This window comes from Mesoplodon mirus, assembly GCF_964341445.2.
Source record: "Mesoplodon mirus genome assembly, chromosome: 14".
Lineage (NCBI taxonomy): Eukaryota > Metazoa > Chordata > Mammalia > Artiodactyla > Ziphiidae > Mesoplodon > Mesoplodon mirus.
In genome coordinates this window covers 18,547,043-18,563,954 of record NC_138990.1, presented here as the reverse complement: position 1 = coordinate 18,563,954, position 16,912 = coordinate 18,547,043, and the positions used below count along the sequence as shown (strand labels likewise).

The 16,912-nt window shown below is 48.5% G+C and overlaps 1 long non-coding RNA gene across 1 annotated transcript in view; it reads right to left on the bottom strand.

Annotated features, from left to right (window-relative positions):
* Positions 1-1,247: 1,247 nt before the first annotated feature.
* LOC309815272 overlaps positions 1,248-16,912 on the bottom strand; it is a 93,934-nt gene continuing 78,269 nt past the window's right edge. Inside the window, exons 2-3 of the long non-coding RNA XR_014295833.1 lie at positions 3,698-3,797; positions 1,248-1,360 (exon numbers count right to left, since the gene is read on the bottom strand). This is a non-coding gene — a long non-coding RNA (uncharacterized lncRNA). The remainder of the gene's footprint in view (positions 1,361-3,697; positions 3,798-16,912) is intronic.

The window sequence follows — 16,912 nt, the reverse complement described above, 5'->3', positions numbered from 1 at the left end:
CTCAAAGAAAACAGCCTGCCATCCATTAGGTGGGAAAAGTTAACTTTGTTTGCTAGTGGTCCCTAAAGGGGATTGACCTGTGCTGCCGGGAGAGGGGCTGGAAGGTCTGAAACCTTGTTGCGGTACCAGAGGCTTCTGTCTCCTGCCATTGCCCTTAGAATTCCAGGCTCATCCTCCTGCCCTGTAAGCCCAGGGCTCTGGCAGGTGAAGGCTTTGGCCACACTCAGTGAGGGCGCACACACCACCCAGAGCAGGGTGCCTGGCACAAGCCACGGGGTGGAGCACTGCACGGGCTCTCCTGCACGAGTCCCTGAATGTCTTCACTGCCCACACCCACCTGCACAGCTTTCTGCACGACCTACAGAAACGAGGGAGGAAACTGGATCCAAACATCCCCACGCAAGTCAGAGCTATTATTACAACTAACAACGTCACTCTCCATCCATCTTAATTTCATCAGATCGATTGTTTTAAAAGGTTGTTTAGCGTCTGTCGCCTCCACTGGAAGGTAAGCTCCAGGGGTGCAAGGATCTTTTTTGTGTCACTCTGCAGCCCAGTGCATAGAAAGCGGCCTTGCACACAGTAGGCACTTAGTTGACATGTAGCGTATGAAAAAATGATTCAATAGTTCCCATTTATTGAGAACTTACGATGTGCCAGGACCTTTCTGTCCATCATCACATTTAATTCTCATAACAACTCCACGAGGAAGGTGCTATTGTTTAGTCCCATTTTAGGGCAGAGGAAACTGAAATTCTGAGACGTTAAGACACCTGCCCAAGGTCACAGAGGTAGTAAGAAGTGGAGCTAGGACTTGAACCCACTGCTTTCCAGCTCCAAAGACCAAGTTCTTAACTATTCGATTGTACTAATTCCTTTCACTAGGGATGGTACAGGAACAGAGCCTCAACAGGACTTGGTTGCAAACCTGGTTTTACTCTGGTGCTAAATATTAGTGTGTTAGCAGTGGCATCTCCAGACAGTGGTGTTTCCTGAGCAGGTTACTTCAGTGGAAGGGCTGAAAAGGAAATCTATCCCCATATCCCGTCTCCCATGTCCAGGACTCTGGATGACTTTACCCTTGAAAATTTTCAACAGTGAATATGTATATTAATTACGGGAAGGATTAAGCAGCTCTAACAAAGAGACGGCAAGACGCATTAATCTATACAAGTTCAACGTTTCTTTTTATCGCACGTTACCAGTCCAGCACAGGAGGCTGGGCTCCACTCTGTGAAGTCATCCAGTTTCCCAGCTAGCCCTGCACGGCTGCCCTCGTCAACAGATGGCTGTCCTTTGACCCAAGGCGCCTGCTCCTCTTGGCCTCATCCTGTGGCTGAGAGTAGCTCACCAGCACCACCTCCAGGAGAAGACGGGGAAGGTTAAGGATGGTGTACTTACCTTCTTTTTCAAGGAGGTACTCATATCTCACTAGCCAAAACCTAGTTAGTTACAGGGCTGCATGTAGCTGCATGGGAGGTGGGAACCAGGCTCTAGCTGGGCAGCTGTGTGCCCTTCCAACACTCATGCAGAGAGAACTCGTTATTACAAAGAAGACAGGGAGAATGGATATTAGGGGACAATAACCATGCCTACCACAGTGTGTATTTTTTTCTGATTAAGAAATCTATCCCCCCAAGAAATAGGACTTTAAGTGTGTTTAAAAATTAAGATACATCAGAATTGACTTTTTCTGTATGTCCAGTTCCATGAATTTAAACAGACCTTTCATCTGCAAACCTCCACTACAGTCAGGATGTAGCACAATCCCATCACCCCAAACACTCTCTTGTTGTGCCTTGCCCAAGTCACACCCTCTTCTGTACTCAGCCCCTTTTATATAATCCCGAATTCAATTTGCTAATCTTTTGTTGAGTAGTTCTGCACCTAAATTCATGAGAGATAATTGGTCTACAGTTTTAATCTTTTGTATTGTCTTTGTCTGGTTTTGAGAAAACTGGCCTCATAAAATTAGTTGGGACCTTTCCTTCCTCTTCTATGCCCTGGAATAGATTGTGTATGTTTAACGTTATTTCTTATATGTTTGGTAGAATTTGCCAGTGAAACTATCTTGGCCTGGAGATTTCTTTTGTGGGAGGTTTTAAACTATACATTTAATTGATTTTATAGTTACAGAACAATTCAGGTTGTCTATTTCATCTTGGTTGAGTTTGGATAATTTGTGGTTTTCAAGGAAGTGGTCCATTTCATCCAAGTTGTTGAACTTATGCATGTGGACTTGTTCATAGTATTTCTTTATTATCCTTTCAATGGCTGTGGGGTCTGTGGTTGATTCTCTTTTCAACACACTCCACAAAGAGGCATGTTAAGTTCTTCCTTATGACTTCTCAACTTGCTGGTGACATTCTCTTATGGTCTTTGGATTTTATACGTCTTTAGGGATTATAAATGGATTTGCAACAGGAATGGCATCTTTAGTCTAGATACCAAACATAGGGTGATGGCTGATTTCTCTGGTATGTGGGCTTTTTGCTGCTGTCAGGCCCCCATTCCCCAGCCTGGGAGAGATCCCAGCAGCTAGCTCCTAGCAAAAGACTGATACAAGTTTAACCACTTCTTTTCAGTTCTTCCACCCTTGTTTTGAACCTCTCCCTCCTACCAGAGGAAAGAGATGAAAGCACAGTACTTCTCTCTCAGAAACTCCTCCATCTTACCTTAATATTGTTTTCAAGTCCTTATTTAGCATTTTGGAGAGACGCTTGGAAGAAAATAATAATTTTGTTATCTGTTGTTATTCCTTCTAGGGAGTTGATTATCAGAATAGTTAAGCCTGTTCCCTACAGTGAGGAAGGGGTGCAGGGATTGCCTTCCTGTTATAGGTCAAGAAGCTGTGTTCCTTTAAAGCAGGCATCATTTATAGGAAGCCTACAATATACCTGGCTGTTATAGGTTTTATCTTTATAGCTAATAATATCAGGGCAGGGATTCTTATTTTCATTTCATGGACAAGAACAATGAGACTAAGCGATGTTCAATTCAAGGCCTTTTCATGCTTCTGGCTGGCTGGCTGACCCGGAGAAAATGACTTAATTAGTAATTAAGTCTCAGTTTCCTCATTGGTAAAATGAGGATAATAATATAACAACTTATAGGGTTGGTTGAGGATTAAGTACGTGTAGCACATAGTAAGCATTCAATCAAATTTGCCATCATACTGGTTGCTGTAATTATACCATATATTATTTATTTGAAACTTTTCTATAAGAAAGCATGTTCTGAACTTTACTAAATTTTCCTTAAAATTCATGATTATTGAATATTTAAAGAAAATAAAGCCATTTGCTTTCAATCAGGAAAATCTTGACTAACCAGAACTACACAAATTAATCCCAAAGTTAACTGGGGTTTTTTTGTTTGTTTTTTGCTTTTTTGTTTTTTGCTATCTTCAAATCAGGTTAATAAGAAATGAGCAGGGCGTATTTAAAATGACACCCTCAGCATTCTATGGAGAAAGCAGCCTTCTCTTCCTGCCCACATGCTTGGTCCTGGGTTGACCCTGGCTGCTCAGAGCCTTCAGCATTCCAGACAGCCTTGCTTGGGTGCATTAGGTTTACCAAGGCAGGAAATGGGCTAAGATATTGTGCAAGATGGGATTTTTGTTCCCATCTCTCTCCTCTCTTGCCATGCGATTGCACTGCTTTTCAATAGACTGGGTGGAGCAGACTTTCTCACTTACCTGGGCGTGGCCATGTGACTTGATTCAGCCAATGAAATGTGAACAAGTGTGATGCTAGCAGATGCATTATGGTTTTGCTTGGATGCTTGGCTTCTGCCATCTGCAATAAAAAGAATATGCCTTGGATGGCTGTGGCCATGTGGAGACACGCGGAGTAGTAGACCTGAACTCCACCTGTGGCTCGGAGTCAAGCCCAGCTGGTCCCAGCAAAGCAAGGGAGCCTGAGGCCCCTGAGCAAGGAAAGGAACATTTGTTTTAAGCCACCAAGATCTTGAGATTGTTATGCAGCAAAACTACTTACATGTATCTTGGTGAATTTTCAACAAAAAGAATTAAAACCTATTGAATGTGTTGATAGTAGGGGATAGGTATTTCACACACACAACTCGTCAGGAAATCCATTTAACCACGTAAAGGCTATAAATTGACTCCACAGCACTCGGGTGGATGGCACATCAGGAGTCTTTATATTGTGTAAATTCACTAAATCACCTTTAGGGTTGATGGGAAATTCCATCTCAGTCATGTCTTGGAGGACCCCTCCACTTTGGTGGTAAGGAGACACTAATGCTTTCACAGCCCAGGAAACTGGAGGATGGCTTCTGACTGCTGCTCTACGGTATCCTGTCCAAGGCCAGTGGGGAGCATTCTGATGATGCAGCCCCATTTTCTTCCTTTGCTCTGAGTTTCTCTTGGCATCACTGCCAAGGCCCCAAGCAGTGGAACCTACAGAAGTTCTCACACTCTAATGTGTACATGAGACACATGGCCATCTGGTTAAATAAGATTTGATCCAATGGGTCTGGTAGGGGCCCCAGATTCTGCATTTCTGATGAATCCCCAGGTGATGGTCATTGCTGTTCATGGACCACACTTTGGTAAAAAGACCCTAGAGTCCAGGCTCCCTCGGCCCTCCAGGAAGCCATCCTTCCCTATGGGCACTCTGAATATTTGGGGCTCAGGTCTCCAGCACATGTGGACCGCCCCCCTCACCAAAGTGTTTATTAACCCACCCTCCAAGATTGAGCCATACCTTCTGCCCTGTGTCACTCTTTCATCAGAAACTTTCCCTTTTCAGATAAAGAGCCCCGTAAGACTTAGAAATCAAAGGCCGGATCCTTCTCTCCTTTGGCCAGGGCACCACATATCTCCAGGACCCAGAGGCCTGGCAAAGGGAAAAAGAACTCTACTGGCACTGATAGTCAGAACAAGATTGAATTAATATCTCATAAACCATCCAGTTACCATGGGAACAGCCCACTCCCTAGACTGCCGGGGAGAGGAGATGGTCCCCGAGATAGGTGCTTGTCCACCCTGTAACCACACGTCAGCTCAGAATTCTTGGTCATTTTACTTTCAGGGGTCCTGAAAATCCTGGTTTTTGCCACTTTTAATCAACAGACTTGCAGAGGAAGGGAGAAGCAGTGGTCAAGAAACTAGCATGTCAGTCACACCTCAGGGCCCTAAGCAGGGCTGATAGAAACCCAGCCTGCAGGGCTGCCTTCCCAGTCCCAAGAATTTATGGCCAGGAATCCATTCTGATTGGTTGGTTTATTTGTTAAATGTTTTCAGTTTAACAGGCTCCTTGGGAGACAGCTTTGCAAGCATGCATTTGGGGTGCCCATTCTTATAGGTCTCATTTTTCCTGTGATCTTCCCAATAAATTATGCTATGAATTCAACAAGAGTACAAGGACCCTTTTCAAATATTGGTTTAAGAACCTCACTCCTGTGTCAGGTAAAATATCCTTCTGTCAAATTGAGCCATGGCTGGTTTGCATGGGGATTCCAAGAGGCCAGTTTTATTTTACCAAAACATTAGGGGGAATTCATCCTGGTGGGATGACGGTGGTGCTGGGTTCCAGCCCTGGGGAGACCCAGTGACGATCTCTCGAAGAGGCGGGTGGTATGGGGAGACGTCAGGTACGGGATCAGGCAAGATCCCCAAATAGTTCAGGGTGCCTTTGTCTCTTTTCTAGATCTATTTTTCCCCCTCCTCCTTCTCTTCCTCCAGGTCACACAGCTACTTAGGGACATGGGTTACCCCAGCGGGGTTGGCTTCAGTGTCCTGACCCTCCCATTCCCTGCGCTACCACTTCTAAAGTGTATCTGTGCCATCACTCTAAGAATATTCTCTGTGTTTCAGCAGAGGAGGAAACCCAACCCCGTGTTTCTCAAAACTCACTGTGCCTGTGGATTCCCCAGAAGCTTGTAGAAAGGTAGATTCTGATTTGGTAGATCTGAAGCAAGGTCGAGATTCTGTATTGCTAACCAGCTCTGGGGTGATGCCCCGGCTGCTGGTCCACAGGTCACAGTTTGATTACAATGCCTGAATCTACGGTCATGAACTGCTAGAGCTCTTGGGTGACAGGGATTCAGAACCAGCCCCTTCTCAGCGGTGATGGGAGCCAGGGGTCTGGGTTGATTGGTATGCCGTCCACGGGTTGGGGCCGTCCACGGGTTGGGGCGGAGAGGCAGGGCACAGTGCTACGTGTACCATTCCACAATCGGACAGTCTCCGAGTTCCCTCCCATGTCAAATCTTCTAAGAGTTTATCAGTCACTCCAGCCAGACCCTAAGGCAGTATGGTGGGTAAATTATTCTGCAGCTCTGGCCCACTAAGTAAGCATCAGAGCCGACGCCCATGTGTTACGATCCGAGGGGCCAAAATGTGTTTCCTCAGCCCCGAACTTTGACCTCCTTTCACCCAGCCTCTGAGGCCCTACTTGGCCAGTGTTTGACAGTTTCCTTTCTCAGTAAAAATGCAGAGAATGGGATTAAAATGCAGGCTGGCGGGATTAAGCTGTTCTCAGTCACGAACATCACGGTGTGAATGAGTCTATCAGCTCTTCTCCACAACCAGGAATCTTGGCGACCCTAGGGGTCCGGTCGCCTGCGTTCTAGTCCTGACCGTGCCGCCAACCAGCTGTGCAGCCTTACAGAGGTCCCTCAGCTTCCCTGGGCCTCAGCTTCCTCTCGTGTACAATGAAGGGGGTCAACCAGGTGAGCAATGAGGTCTTCTGGGCTTTGACAGCTCAGTATTTATTTATTTTTTTTTTTTTTTGCAGTACGCGGGCCTCTCACTGTTGTGGCCTCTCCCGTTGCAGAGCACAGGCTCCGGACACGCAGGCTCAGCGGCCATGGCTCACGGGCCTAGCCGCTCCGCGGCACATGGGATCTTCCCGGACCAGGGCATGAACCCGTGTCCCCTGCATCAGCAGGCGGACTTTCAACCACTGCGCCACCAGGGAAGCCCAACAGCTCAGTATTTTATCAGAAACAGAACGAGGGGAACTGCAGAGGGGCCCTGACATGGACTTTTGAGGTGGAGGGCGGTCTGAATCACTAGCATGTGTGTCACAGGCCTGTAAAATGGGACTTTTAATTCCTCGATGAGATGCTATATGTTAGGGGCACGTGGCCAGAGCACAGTGACTGTCAGCATCATTATCACCTTGCAGGGGACCCTGGTGCAGGTCAAGTGGGGTCACAGGTGAGCGACCCCTGCCCACAGAGGTCCTTGAGGAGTGGGGACGGGGCACAGAGTGGGAAGGTCACCTGCAGACAGGGGTCCAGGGAAAGACACAAAGAGCCAAGCTCCGATTCTGCCTCAGGCCAGCCCTGCTTCAGGAATTACATCCCCCGGTCTTTACATTTCTCTACTTTTCCAATCAAATTTTACCTCTGGTTAGAGATATTCAAGTAAGTTATTCGGATAATGGAGGCTAAACATATCCAACTGTCACCGGGAATATCCGGGTAATGACATCCAGAGTGACCCCAGTTAAGCCCTGATCCCACGGGGCTCTGGGTGACGTGTCTCCAGCTCACTCTGTCTTGTATAGAGACCAGAGCCGGAACTCTCTGCTGCGGAGGGTCACCGCCCTCCCCCGCTTCTCCTCTCCAGCTCTTCCCCCCTCCCCCCTGCCCCCTCCCTCCATCTCCCCTGAGTCGCTGGCGGCCCTGCCCAACCCCTATACCTCCCCCCACGGTGTCCCCACCCCCTCCCGTCTTTGAGGCAGAAGCTCATTAGAGAGAACAAAGAGGCACTTTCCTACTGTATCCGATGCTCTAACATTTCCCTGGGTTTCACGCTGCTTGAAAGCATCCCCTTTGGACTTGCCCCAGCTCTTCTGTCGCACTCCTAGGACCGCGGCTCCAAGGGACCAGGTTGGCCGAATGCACAACCATCAAGAAGCCACCATGCAGAGTAATCCAGGGCTCTTGTCACTCCGAGGCCCTCTGTGGGTCCCTCTGGGAGCTGGTGTGTGTGTGCTCCCGCCTGTGTGCTGGGGGTACCTTTGGGAGGATGGAGTGTGCAGCACACACAAGGAGGCGGTGGGGTAAGGGAGCCAGGCCATCTCATCCCGGCAGCAAGAGTCCAGGAAGGAATCAGCTCTCTGCGTGGGAGGCCACACCAGCTCTTGACCCTGTCCGCCGAGTTGCAGGTGCAGGGGCTGCCCCGCTGTGCTGTTTTCCTCCCATCACATCCAGCTCAGCATTAAGCCTGTTTCTGAGCACAGATCCCCACCCTCATCTCGATACTCCCCGCCCAGCTGTGAGCTAATTTCATGTGTCACCCTGGCTAGGCTATGGGACCCAGGTCTTGGACAAACACCAGTCTAGATGTGGCTGTGAAGGTATTTCTAGATGAGGTTTACATTCATACCGGGAGACTGTGAGTAAACCACATTACCCTCCGTAATGGGCGTGGACCTCATCCAATCAGCTGAAGGTCTTAACAGAAAAACTATTGAGGTACCTGGGGGAAGAAGGAATTCTGCCAGCTGATGGTCTTCAGACTCGAACTGTGACATCAGCTCTTCTCTTGGTCTCCAGCCAGCCTGCCCTGCAGATTTTGGACTTGTCAGCCCCACAGTGGCATGAGCCAATTTCTTAAGATAAATCTCTCTATATCTATCTATCTATCTATCTATCATCTACCCATGTATCCATCTATCTACCTATGTATCCATCTATCTATCAAATATGTATCCATCCGTCTACCTATGTATCCATCTATCTACCTATGTATCCACCTATCTATCTGTCTCTCTACCTACCTATGTATCTATCTATCTATCTGTTGAGAGGTAATAATGTAACATCCACAGACATCCTCTTTGAGAACCTAATACACCGTCTGAAGTGACCACAGAGCCCCAGGGGGAACAACTCAAGAGATGAGGCCAGTGCCAAACTGATGAGGACTGTTTTCCTTCATCAGTCTGAGGAGTGATCAGACACTGTTGCTTACAATTCTGAGCAGACTGGGCGCAGGGCTGCATTTTTGTCTTCCTGACAACATTGTGCTCTGTCTAAGGGCAGTCGTGGTAGAACTGCGTTATCACAAATTCCCAGCTGGCGGTATGTCCTGGGTGTCATTTTCCACATCAAGCTTGAAGACCTAGTTCATCTTAAAACTGAGCTGATTCCTCACTTTCCTTCCAGAGAAACCCATCAATACCCCTTCCAGGGTCCTGAGGAACAACACCAAATTGAAGTCTTTTGGGGATTTCTATTTGTCAAATCGTCATTTTCCAGGAGGAGGGCAGGAGAGGCAGGGTCCAGTCTCCATCGGGAAGTACGGGTAGGCTTCTGTGCATCCTTGTTTCTCCATCTGTAAAATGGGCACAGCGCTGGCCCCGTCATCATGGGAGTACAAGGATCACATGTGTAGAGAGAGGACCAATCAGAGACATGTCCTCCTTCCTCCTCCTCCTTTCTCCCTCCTGCTCTCTTTTCACTGCTTACTTTCAAGGGATGAAAAAGGCTCCCCCAAGACTAAGCTGGTAGCTAGCAACTAATACAACGTATCAGTTTAAGCTAAGGTGTGAGACTTTTAGGGCAGCAGGTTTTAACATGTTCGCCTTCCCTGTTACCCCACCTTCCCAGTGCCCGAGTAATTCTAGACCCCCTGCAAGGTCTGGAAATAGGTGGGAATAATCCTGCTCACACTGAAAAGGAGCCCAAGGATGGCTGATGGGAGACCCTCAGGCGCTGTGGCGAGACCCAAGAGGAAATGTTTTTAAGGGAAATGGGGGCTCTCTGCACCCTTCAAACCACACGTCATACGTCAAGGGCCAAGAGACTTGGTTACTAATCCCAGCTCTGCAGTTAATCTCCTAAGTGAACTTGGACAAGTCACTAAATAGGTCTAGGCCTTAGAGCCTTTAGTCTCCTTTTTGTAAAATGGAGATGTTATTACACACACACACACACGCACGCACATTTTTTGGCACCAGCATTTTTCAAATGTATTTAGGATCACCTGCCTTGAGTCCCCTGAAGTGTGTGTTAGCATACAGACTCCTCGACCTCATCCTGACTTTTACTGAATTAGATGTTTTGGGGCCAGGAACCTGCATTTTTAACAAGTGTTCCAAGTGATTCCCACATTTTGTCCCAATCATTCATGTTTATGTGATTCCACCCACTGAGACGATGAAATACCATCTAGTTTCTAGTTCTAATGGAACAGTGAAGAATTGTTCACATACAGGCCGCCTCCTCCTTTTTTCTTTTTTAATTTAAAATGTCAATAGCTTTATTTGAGTCCACAAGGGAAAATTGTATTTAGAGAATTTGCTCTTTTGAGCAGAGGGACGTGGTGGTGGGGTGACTGGGAAATGTCTCCCCCGTGTCCAGGCCATTTTCAAGGTGATACTGCACCTCTTCATCAAATGGTAGAGTCTATTTCTTTCCCCCTGGAATCTAGGCTGCTTTGCGATTGCTTTGGCCAACAGGATGCAGGGAAGGTGCTGTGTGCCCATTCCAAGCTGAGGCTGGAAGACGTCCTGCCCAGTCTACTCCCTTGGCTCCCTGCCACTGCCCTGTGACCAGGCCCAGGCTGGCCTGCTGGAGGGAGAGAGACCATAGGAGGGAGAGCCCAGCTGGCCCAGCCATGGACATTCTAGAAGTTTAGAGCCAGAAAGCAGCTAATCCCCAAACAAATGTGGCAGTGCAGTCAAGACCGGCAGAGCTGCCTGCTGGACCCATGGCTGACTGCAGGTGCTCTACTGAGTCCAGAAGAGCTGCCTCACTGATTTGTAAACTGTAGATTTAAAACATAGGTTGTGGGCTTCCCTGGTGGCGCAGTGGTTGAGAGTCCGCCTGCCAATGTAGGGGACGTGGGTTTGTGCCCCGGTCCAGGAAGATCCCACATGCCGCGGAGCGGCTGGGCCCGTGAGCCATGGCCACTGAGCCTGTGTGTCTGGAGCCTGTGCTCCGCAACGGGAGAGGCCACAACAGTGTGAGGGCCGTGTACCGCAAAAATAAATAAATAAATAAAATATAGGTTGTACTATGATTCAGGTATGGTGAGGCAAACAGAGCGGGAGATGACTGCCATTGAAAAGAAAGTTTGTTATACTAACAGATCTCAAGAGAAGGGGGCCCACCACAGTATGGTGGGGTCACATGGGAAAGCACCAGGGTCAGTCAGGAGTTGGGGGCAGTGAGCAAGAGGCTCTACTGTGGTTTCCATGGAAGGAATGATCGAGGCAGGATAATCCAGCTTAGGATTTGCTCGTTCCAATCATTTCAATGGGCTCTGGGGCATTAGGGCCGTCCCTAGTTGTCTGGTACCTGGCCCCGTGGTGGTTAGGGCAGAGGACAGTGGCCCAGAGTGTGGGGGCCCCATAAAGATGGTGGTTAGGATGTGGGCTCTGGATTGGTTGGTTTGCATCTGAAAGGTACACATGCAGGTGAGTCACCTACTGTCTCTAGGAATTAGTCAGCCTGGGAGCGGCGGTCCCTGCAGGGTCAGCGAGGAGGCCCCAGACATCAGAGCATCAGTAAATAAAAGGCATGGACTACTCAGCTGTGAGTAACAGTAAATCAATATTTCTTTAAGCCATTAAGTGTTGAGGTAGTTGGTGATGCGGCAACAACTGACCCCTGCAAATATGGATGAGAACATTGACAATGAAAAGGCTGCTGATGACACAGTATCTGAGCATGTTTCTAACCTTTCATTCTGAAACTAAAACCCAGGCAGCAGGGAGAACTGGGGTGGGCTGGAGTGGTCCAGCAGCCCTGGGTAACTCGCCCCCATTCTAATGTGTATCTAATTTGCTGATGATTTTCCCAAGTCAACTGTTCCAGGAAATTCTGGGTGGTGTTGTCAACGGCTACTTGCCCATGTCAAGCCCCAATGTTCCCTTACCCTCCTGTCTCCCTGCAGAAAGTGGTGGTGGTCCAGGCTTAAACATCTGCAAAACCAACACTAAAAGCCCTAACTCTCTGCTCTCAGGAAGTTGTTTCTTAGAGCAGAGATTGTCTAGGAGGAGGGTGTCTACCCACAGATTTCATCCCAGTCAGGGACATGGAAGGAGCCATGTATGCTGGTGTGAAAAAAGCCTAGTCAACATTACAGAAACATTTAGTATCATAAAGTAGATTTTAAAAGCTATTAGTCCTTGCAGTGTAAACGACCCAAAGTAAAGCTCAAGAGAACTTTTTTGGGTGAAGGAAATAGCAAATGTATAGTGATTTTCAGCTGGGGACCTTTCAGGATTTGAGGGTGGGGTGGGAACAGGGTGAGATTTGTACATTCACAAGAAGGGGCCTGCGTTATGAAAGCTTAGAAGCTCTGTCTTGGAGGACTGTATGGTACCCTGTGTCCCCTTCACAGCAAGGTCTGAATGGTCTCCCTATGAGGACAATGAGTGGGGTTTTAACAATGGAAATAATAACTGCGTCAGAAAGAGCCCGCAGCTTCTGTCACTCAGAGCTCTTGCCCTATTAACATCCTGGAAATGTACTAAAACCCATTAAAAAACCCTTTTGCAGGGCTTCCCTGGTGGCGCGGTGGTTGAGAATCTGCCTACCAGTGCAGGGGACACGGGTTCAAGCGCCGGTCTGTGAAGATCCCACATGCCGCGGAGCAACTGGGCCCGTGCGCCACAACTACTGAGCCTGCGCGTCTAGAGCCTGTGCGTCTAGAGCCTGTGCTCTGCAACAAGAGAGGCCGCGACAGAGAGAGGCCCGCGCACCGCGATGAAGAGTGGCCCCCGCTTGCCGCAACTAGAGAAAGCCCTCGCACAGAAACGAAGACCCAACACAGCCATAAAAAAAAAAAAAACCTTTGCTGATTCCTAATTAAGAAAATTATATTTCGAGGTGGTAGATTTAATGGAACTTAAAGCAAATACCAAACTTGGTCAAAATGAATCAAGTCCCCTGAACATTCCTGGCAGATCTCTCTGAAATGGACACATCACGCAAATCACAAATGCGTCTAGAAAGGAAAAACTCAGTCTCCATTGTAGGGCATATCCCAGTTTTCCACGTCCTTCTGTGTTTCTCTTTCTGGGAGTCTCCTTTACTGCCCACACAGGACACTTCTGAGAGCAGCGGGTGGCAGGGTTTCCCCACACTGAACAATCCTCTATGATAGCAGCTGGGTGTCCTACAGTTTAACTCAGTTCTGACACGATACCTGGAGAGAGTGTCAGATCCCACAGGCATGGGCTCAGCGCCCCCGAGACTGCTCCCACCCACTTCAGATGCCAGTTGCAAGTCACGGGCCCCCAGGTTCCTCACAGTTTCTGTCCAGTTTGGCTACAAGTCGGAGGTTCCCATGACCTCCTCCTCAGGTTCAATTAATTTGCTAGGGTGGCTCACAGAACTCAGGGAAACGCCTATTTACGTTTACCAGTCTATTAAAGGATATGATAAAGGATAAAGATGAGCAGCCAGATGAAGAGATACACAGGGTGAGGTTTGGGGGAAAATGGGGGTGTATCACCCTCCCAGCGTGGATGTATTTGCCAACCTGGAAGCTCTCTGAACCCCCTACTACTGGGATTGTATGGAGGCTTCCTCACGCGGGCATGATCCATCATTAACTCCATTTCCACCCCCTCTCTGGTGGGGCTGAAAACTCCAAGCTTCTAATCATGCCTTGGTCTTTCCAGGACCAGCCCCCTTCTTGGAGCCCACTCAGAGTTGCCTCATTAGAACAAAAGATGGTCCCAGTGTTTTTATCACTTAGGAAATTACAAGAGTTTTAGGAGCTCTGTGCCAGGAACCGGGGGCAGAGACAAATATATATTTTCTGTCATCTCCCAGCATCCCACCCAGCTCCCACGCGGTACTCCAGGAACAAGAGTTAATGTTGCTTCCCAGGGAGCTGCATGGATGTTTGGAGAGGCCTGGGCAGTTGAAAAAGGGCTTCTGGCTTTCCCACAACTAGTCGGGAAGCACTCCTCGTGCTTGCAGACTTTCACACTGTTGACCAAAGGTTTTAGTTGAGATCCATCCCATGGGCCACTCCCACACGAGTAGCAAGGAAGGGATGAGAATGGTGTCAGGGGAGGGTGGAGTCATCACCGGGCCAACAGAGGAAAAGTATACATGAGCCACACTGTGCTTCTGAGAAGGGGGACCAGTAGGAGAAGATAGCCAGTGCCTGTGACACCTGGTGGACGTTTCTACTGGCAAAAATGCCAGATATGGGCTTCCCTGGTGGCACAGTGGTTGAGAGTCCGCCTGCCGATGCAGGGGACACGGGTTCGTGCCCCGGTCCGGGAAGATCCCACATGCCGCGGAGTGGCTAGGCCCGTGAGCCATGGCCGCTGAGCCTGCGTGTCCGGAGCCTGTGCTCCGCAATGGGAGAGGCCGCAACAGTGAGAGGCCCGCGTACCGCAAAAAAAAAAAAAAAAAAAAAAAAAAGAATAGTTTAGAATCTTCTTAGTTTTACTTTCTGTATTAGCAATATATGTAACCCTTATAAGCGAAAGCTCTTTGGAGTCCTCAATAACCTTTTTTTTTTTTAACATCTTTATTGGAGTATAATTGCTTTACAATGGTGTGTTAGTTTCTGCTAATAACTTTTTTTTTTTTTTTTGCGGTACGCGGGCCTCTCACTGTTGCGGCCTCTCCCGTTGTGGAGCACAGGCTCCGCACGCGCAGGCTCAGCGGCCATGGCTCATGGGCCCAGCCGCTCCGTGGCATGTGGGATCTTCCCGGACCGGGGCATGAACCCGTGTCCCCTGCATCGGCAGGCGGACTCTCAACCACTGCGCCACCAGGGAAGCCCTCTGCTAATAACTTTTAACAGTATCAAAGAATCCTAAGGCCAAAAAGCAATGAGAACTACTGGCCTAAATGATGGTTCATTGTCTTTACTTTACCCATCTCCCACAGCCAAGCAATGTGTGTTAGAAATGCTTTCAAAGTTTCCATAGTTCTCCTAAATCTACTATGTGAAATTATAACAACATCCTCTGTCATCTCTAGATGTATGCTGAGCATGAACCATGAGCCTGGCACCATTCTACGTCTTGAGAACACAGGATCTAAATTGGAATTTGAAACTGGATTCAAATTTACATTAAAATAGGCCAACACAGGTAATTGGTGTAAGGACTGGAGACGTTTCTGCAGACTTTGAAGACACCACCAGGGATGGGGGTGGACCTGGGGTAGGCGCAGCAGTCCTAGATACTTGACTTTGTCTTGGATGTTGACTTTGTCTCTAGGAGCAGCCTAAGTGGCTTTGTCTGGAAGCGCCCAGGGAAAGGCCTGGGCCATCTGTTTTAAGATCAGGAGGACATTTGGTGAGCACTCTGAGAAACTTCCTCTGCTGTGGAAGGAGAGGGCTGTTTATGGATTTCTGGAGGAGGGACTGTTGTCTGATTCTCTGTGCTTGCCCTACTCAGAAAAATGTTCAGATTTCTTTTTAAGGCGCCACATGCAGGATCATTCTATTGCAAGCGATGCATATGTATCTGTTTAATTTTAACTCAAGCTCTTTATCAAAAGGCAAGTTCATTTACTCGGAGCCTAGACAGAAGGTTTTCCCAGTCCTGACACCTTGCTTATTTGCTACTTAAAGACTTTTGGAAGAAAAGAACAGATTTTTGCATTTTGTTCCCTTTCTTACTTCAGGAAAAAAAATTTTTTTTAAACCCACACAACTGTCCTAATTGGAAAGCATTCTTGATCTATTTCATGGCAGTCTGTTTATTGCTGGTAACTGTCCAAGAACACTTGGCCCCTAGTCCCACAAGGCTGTTCTCCAACATTGCAACTTTGTTCCAGAGCTGTTGGAGCTTCACAGCAGCCTGGAAATCCCCATGCAGGGCCCCAGATGACATGCAGGGGCACAGGCCTCCTCTCCCGGGCCTGTCCTCAGCTCTCCTTCGGGCCCACCCAGGCCACTCTGTCATGTTAGCCTCCCTGTCCCCTTCTGGAAGCTCACCCAGCCTTCTCTCTCTGCACAGGGCTGGCCCACACCAATGTCTCCTCACTCCACATGTGGGCCTGGGCCCTGGAAGGTCGGGGTGGCCACAGTCTAACTCTGGAATCAACCAGAGCCCCTGGGGTGGTGCATGCACCCAGGACAACTCCAGCCTGCCCAGAGCTGCTTGGGTTAAGGCCTTGCGTGATAGGAAGGTACCTGTTAAAGGGAATGAGATGGGACTGGAGCAGGGCCAAAGGTGGGGTGGTAGGGTAGGTGGAAAAAACAAGGTGTCTTCACAAACTCATTGTGACCAGAGAAAGTCGGCATGAGGGATGGCCTTGGGGTTGGTGCGGGGTAGAGAAGCCACCAAGACAGTATGAAGTCACGGTGAGGATTCTTAATGCAGGAGAGCAGGGCAGGACCCTAGAGACAGTCCAGACCAGGTGGTACACCAAGGGCCTGCCGACGTGTTCTGTGTGTGTGTGTGTGTGTGTGCACGCGCGCATGTTTCCCCTTAGTTGATATGGAAGGCTTTTGGATGACACGTGTGTTCTCTACTTTGCTAAACCTCCCACCACTCCTGGTCATCCCCACAGACCCTCCTCCTCACTAGTGTACATTACCACATTACCTGCTGGAACAGGGGTACAGGAGTCAGAGATGGGGAAGGAGAGTGATGGAGGAAGACGGGACCCCCATCATGCCTCAAGCAGCACCTGGCTAAATGCCTCGAGAAGGAGAGCGTGGACGCTTAGCGTTGACTCCCCCAAATTATCAGATTTGGAAATGAGCACGGTGGTGGTGCTTATTTCTCCTCATGGAAATCATACACAGCTTCAAGGAGTTTAATTTGCACTGAAATTTAGAGATGGATACAATCTGCAGACTCTAAAACATGTGTAAGGGCTGCCAAGAGCAGAAACCTCACAGGAAGAGGTACAGGAGTGTCTAGAGGCTTGTGGCAGTGGGGCGTAGAAAGTGCAAGCACAACTACACTTCCTGAAGGTGGGGTGCTCATCTGCCCTT